Consider the following 6,247-nt stretch of genomic DNA (forward strand, 5'->3'; position numbering starts at 1 on the left):
TCTGACGCAGCCCACAGGCTCTTAAAGGGCCAGGGCCAGGCCACAAGTGGCGCTGGCACCTGGCAAGTAGCAGGAGCCTGTAATGTGCACCCACAAGGACAGCAGGTTCACATTCCCCACTGCAGCCCTGGGCCTCATTCAGACGCCGCATCCTTGCCAACAGATGGGGCAGCTAAAGAAAAACACCCAAGCAGCTACACAATAAAGCACACCCTGCAGAAATTCCATCTCCAGCTTCCTGTGACACGGCCACACCAAGGTCATAACTGGTTGGACCTGCAGGGGACACTGAATCCTCAGAGGCTCACGTGGCCACTTATCACCATCTCCCTTATAATATATTAAGGAAGAGCAAGAGACATGTGTGCCCAGCAATGCCAGCTGGGCACATTCACCTGGGCAGGGACAGAGTGGCACTGCTGGGTATACAGGAAAAAAGACACACCTGTGTACTTGCCTGGGTCAGGTCTCAGAGAACCCCCATTGCTGGGGGAGGGGCAGGGGATATATACACCCCCAGGCAGAGATACCCAGCCTGCCCTGCCCAGCTGCCTTCCCAATGCCGATGACATATGGCTTCTGAAAAAACCATCAGGGGCCAGGCGCAGTGGCTCATGCTTGCAATCCCAGCACTGTGGGAGGCCAAGGTGGGTGGATCACTTGAGGTCAGGAGTTCGAGACCAGCCTGGCCAACATGGTGAAACCCTGTCTCTACTAAAAATACAAAAACTAGCCGGGAGCGGTGGTGGGCACCTGTAATCCCAGCTACTTGGGAGGCTGAGGCAGGAGAATCGCTTGAACTCGGGTGGCCGAGGTTGCAGTGAGCCGAGATCATGCCACTGCACTCCAGCCTGGGCGACAGAGTGAGACTCCAACTCAAAACGAAAAACAAAACGAAACAAAAAACCATCAGGTATCTAAACGTGACAGGGAATGCTGAGTGCCTTTCATTCAACCCAGGAGTGCTAGACCATTGGGACAGTAGCCAGAGATCCTTATTGACATAAGCAAGAGAGGCCTGTGTCCATAGCTAGGCTGCAGCCACCTGATGACAGGGGCCAGGGTGACTGGGTTTGAATCCCAGATCTGCCACTTCCTGGCTGGGTGACCTTGCAGGTGACTTCATCCAGCTGAGCCTCTGTTTCCTCATCTCCAGAATGGGAGTCATGGCTGGACACAGTGATGCATGCCTGTCATCTCAGCACTCTGGGAGGCCAAGGTGGGCAGATTGCTTAAGCTCAGGAGTTCAAGACCAGCCTGGGCAACATGGTGAAACCTTGTCTCCACACACACACACGCACACGCACACACAAAATTAGCTTGGCATGTTGGTGCATGCCTGTAGTCCCAGCTACTCAGGAGGCTGAGGTGCAAGGATCACCTAAGCCCAGGAGGTCACGACTGCAGTAAGCTGAGATCATACCACTGCACTTCAGCCTGGGCAACCCAGTGAGACCCTGTCCCCAAACAAACAAACAAACAAAACAAAACATAGGCGTCATGATAATCCTCATCCCATGGGGCTGTCTGCAGATTCTCACTATGCATCTATGTGCAGGGGTGCCCTGTTGCGGGGTCAGCAAGATGATGAATGTCAATCTGTGGGCACGGAGCACAGCCACAGCTCATTACTGTGTTGAAGATCTCACCTATTGGCCAGGTGCGGTGGCTCATGCCTGTAATCCCAGCACTTTGGGAGGCGGAGGAGGGTGGATCACAAGGTCAGGAGTTTGAGACCAGCCTGACCAATATGGTGAAACCCCCGTCTCTACTAAAAATAAAAAAATTAGCCGGGCATGGTGGTGCGCGCCTATAGTTCCAGCTACTTGGGAGGCTGAGGCAGGAGAATCGCTTAAAGTCGGGAAGTAGAAGTTGCAGTGAGCCGAGATCACGCCACTGCACTCCAGCCTGGATGACAGAGGGAGACTCCATCTCAAACAAACAAACAAACAAACAAACAAAAATCACCTCGCTTGCTAGTCAGCTCATATGGCAGCGCTCACTGTCCCCTGAGCGCCTCCTGCTAAGTCCCAGGGCACAGCCACCCTGAGGGGCAGCCCCCCCAGCCCCACTGCTTCTCTCTGTCCCTGTGGGAAGCTGGAGAAAATCTCTCCCGTTGCCATATAAGGCCATGCCTGGCTGGCCTGGGGTCACCAACCATGCCATCAAGGCTTGGGGAATGCCAGCTATGTAGGGGGAGTAGGAGGTGCTGGCCAGTTCTGCCCACTCCGGTAGTGCTGCTATGTACACACGTGCGTGCACACACAAACACACAGCGCATGGAGCTGGGGGCGGGCACCCAGCAGGAGGCCCAGCCAAGCTGAGCAATTGAGAAAATAGGCTGGGTTCAAGTCGAGGCTGTTTAAACCCAGGCAATTTACCCAGCCTCTCTGAGTCTCGTTTTCTCGAAAATGGGAACCACAGTACTCCCTGGGTTAGAGTGGGCATTCGCAAGATAATGCCCCCAGTGCACCTGGTACAAGACGGGCACGTACCAAGTGTTCCGAAAACAACAGCAAAAACTAAAATAAAACCAAAAAGAGGCGTATTTTCATATGGCTTCCTCTACCAGGATCTCTAGGCCCATTAGAGTCTTCTATTTTCACTCTTGAATCCCTTATGATAACAATAGCTAAGGCAGGGTATGGGGGCACATGCCTATAGTCCCAGCTACTTGGGAGGATGAGATGGGAGGATTGCTTGAGCTGAGGAGAGATGGAGGTTACAATGAGCCGAGATTGGGCCACCGCACCCCAGCCTGGGCAACAGAATGAGACCCTGTCTCTGTTAACAACAACAGAAAGCTAAAGTTGGGCAGGGCGTGGTGACTCACGCCTGTAATCCCAGCACTTTGGGAGGCCGAGGCAGGCGAATCACCTGAGGTCAGGAGTTCGAGACCAGTCTGACCAACATGGTGAAACCCTGTCTCTACTAAAAATACAAAAATAAGCTGCGTGTGGCGGCAAGTGCCTGTAGTCCCAGCTACTCGGAAAGCTGAGGCAGGAGAATCACTTGAACCTGGGAGGCGGAAGTTGCAGTGAACCGAGATCACGCCACTGCACTCCAGCCTGGGTGACAGAGTGAGACCCTGAAAAAAAGAAAAAAAAGGCTAAGGCCGAGCTACCCTGCCCCTTTGGAAGCTGGCCTACACCAAGGGAGGAGAAAGGCCCCAAAGGGAACTAGGTATTGGCCCAGAGAGGCCCCTAGATCTGCCAGCCAAGCTGGGCTGTGCCCCAGGCAGCAGCCATGGCGGTGTCCAAGCTGCCTGGCACAGAAGTAGGGACTCTTTGGCAGTGAATCCTGGGCTTAGCCCAGGCCCTCAGAATCCACACTCCAGTGGGGCAGTGAAGCTGCACCCCCAAGGAAGGCAGTCCGAGCTGCCAGCACAATTCTGCCTAAAATCCACCTAGCTCGGGGTCTCTCCCCTGCAGCCATGGCCATGGGTAAACCAATTCAGACTCTCACACGGAGCGACTCCCATACAGTATGCAAAGAGCTTCCATCCACTTCCATTGGCTAATGGTTGCAGGGACTCCAGAGAGAGCAGAGATCCCCGCTCCCATTTCAGGCTGGGGAAGATGAGGTTCTGCTGGGCTGGACGACCAGCATGAGCCACGGCAGCGTATCTTCCACTCCCTGCACCTTGAGGCCACGGACCAAGAAACTGTCCTGATAACTATCAGGTCCGCAGCCAGCTCTCCTGGGTGCTTTACATAGATTGCCTCACTGAAAAAAAAATCACAACCATTATCTTTGTGGAGAAGGAGGCTCAGAGAGGTGAAGTGGCTTGCCCAGAGTCACAGATCGGTGCTTGCAGGTACCTCATGACTAAACTGGTGGGGCCACCCTGCTCCGCTGTGGCGAAGCGGCTCAAGCTTCCCGTGTGATCCTGGCACCTCCTTCCTACAGGGCCCCGGTTCCTGGGCCTCAGCAGCCCAACAGCGGCTGGGCTCACGTGCTGGGTCTCAGTACAGCATCTTGGCAGGGGAAGGACGCTGGGCTGTAAGCTTTGTCACCGGCTTCTGTGTGGCCCTGGGTCGGCTGCTTGCCCTCTCTGGGCACTGTCCTGAGATGGTTAGACCACAGCTCCTTCCTGCTCACTTTCCCTGGTCCCAGTGCTGCCCACATCAGCCCCTGGTAACTGTAAGTCCCTCCTCTTTCTAAGCCAAGCCAGTCGGCTTCCCAAAACAACCCTGGAGCCGCCCCCCACCCTTTACCCGCCTCCCCAAGGGCGAGGTTGGCCCTGCCCTCCCAGCTCTTCTGACTTGTCCAACCACGGTCACCTCACCCCCATCTCCAGCTGTCTGTGGCTCCGGATCCCGCCGGCTGTGGGTGGATCCAGCCAGCTCAGAACCCGCCTGGCCGGGTGACCCAGGAGGCTATATAAGGTCAGGGTCTCAGGCTTCTGTCCAGAGGGCTAGAGCAGCCAAGCCCCAGGCTGGGCTGGCACACAGTGAACTGGGAAGGAGCCCAGCAGGGACCCTAGACTCCTAAGCACCCCAGCCAGATGTCCAGGCAACCTTCCAGCTGTGCTCAAGATGCCCCCAGGAAGCAGGGTGAGGGTGGCGGTAAGGAGGCCGGAGCTTACCTGGAGGGGGACCCTGAGGTCCCCAGAGACCGGTAGCTGGGGACTGAATGGGAGTCCTGTAGCCAGTGGATGGAAAACAGACAGGCTGCCTACATCCAAGCAGTCTAAGAAAACCGGGGGGAATCAAGGCTGCACACTGCTGGCAAGAGGCAATACCATAACCGGGCCCCAGGCTCGGACCCACCTCCCACAGCCTTCGCGGGCTCTGCTCACCTCACCAGCTGCCCACTTCCAGACTCTCAGCTGGGCTTAGACCCTGGGTGTCCAGGGGACCAGAGGAGCCCGCGGGGGGAATGCTGAGCCTTGTTTCAGCAGGCATGCCTCTGCCACCAGTTAAGAAGGAAACTGGGGGGCCGGGTGCGGTGGCTGAAGCCTGTAATCCCAGCACTCTGGGAGGCCGAGACGGGCGGATCACGAGGTCAGGAGATCGAGACCATCCTGGCTAACACAGTGAAACCCCGTCTCTACTAAAAATAGAAAAACTTAGCCGGGCCAGGTGGCAGGCGCCTGTAGTCCCAGCTACTCGGGAGGCTGAGGCAGGAGAATGGCCTAAACCCAGGAGGTGGAGGTTGCAATGAGCTGAGATTTCACCACTGCACTCCAGCCTGGGTGACAGAGCAAGACTCCGTCTCAAAAAAAAAAAAAAAAAAAAAAAAAAAGAAGGAAACTGGGAGACATCCACCTCAGGAAATAATGCCAGTTCTGTGAGTGCTTCCTGAATGCTGGGTGCTGGGCCACGCAGGCCGTATGCCTTCCCTCTCTGAGCCCGCACAATGCCCTGCTTGGAGATGAGAGGCCCTCTGCTGAGGACCACAGAGCTGGCACACTGTGGAGGCCAGATCTGAGCCCAGGTCTTGCAGAATTTTAAAGCCACTGGCTGTGCTGCCTTTGAGCTTTGGCCAACCTAGACAGGTCCTGATACCGTTTCTTATCTTCTAGAATCTACGCAAATTTATGGAGCTGGGTGCCTGGCAACAGTAGGCAGGATTTCTTCCGAAAAATCCACCAGGACCAGCAAGAAAAGCATGGAGTCCCTTAAGGCAACCTTTCCTGAAAGTTGGAGTGAAGAGGAGTGGTGTGTTTGGAGGAGCCGCGAGGCGGGAGACCACGGGGAACTGCCAGGATCTCTAGGCCCATCAGAGTCTTCTATTTGTACTTTTGAATCCCTTATAACAACAATAGCTAAGGCCAGGCGTGGGGGCACATGCCTGTACTCCGAGCTACTCGGGAGGATGAGGAGAGAGAACCGTTTGAATCCCAAAGGTGGAGGCTGCAATGAGCTGAGATTGAGCCACTACACTCCAGCCTGGGCGACAGACCAGCAAATGACCCGGAGCCTGTGTTCTGAGCTAGAGAGATCACTGGCCTGGGGCGCTTCTCGCGCCAAATCCTTGGGCTGCTCCCAAGCGGGCTTGCGGGGAGCCACGAGCCGGCTGGCATCCGAGCTCCTGACCCGGCCCCACCTCCCCAGTCCCCAGTTGCAAGAGTAACAACTTGCAACCTGAGACGCCGGGACCGGAGGCGGGAGGCGGAGGCGGATCTACCTGGGGTTGGAGGCGAAGGGGCTGGGGGCGGAGGGAGGCACCTGAGGGAAGCCCGGGGGAAGAAGAGGAAGAGGGTGGATCTGGAGGACGGCATGGCCTCGCGGACGGAGGCGGC

This window comes from Mandrillus leucophaeus, unplaced genomic scaffold (assembly GCF_000951045.1).
Source record: "Mandrillus leucophaeus isolate KB7577 unplaced genomic scaffold, Mleu.le_1.0 Scaffold99, whole genome shotgun sequence".
In the NCBI taxonomy this organism is placed as follows: domain Eukaryota; kingdom Metazoa; phylum Chordata; class Mammalia; order Primates; family Cercopithecidae; genus Mandrillus; species Mandrillus leucophaeus.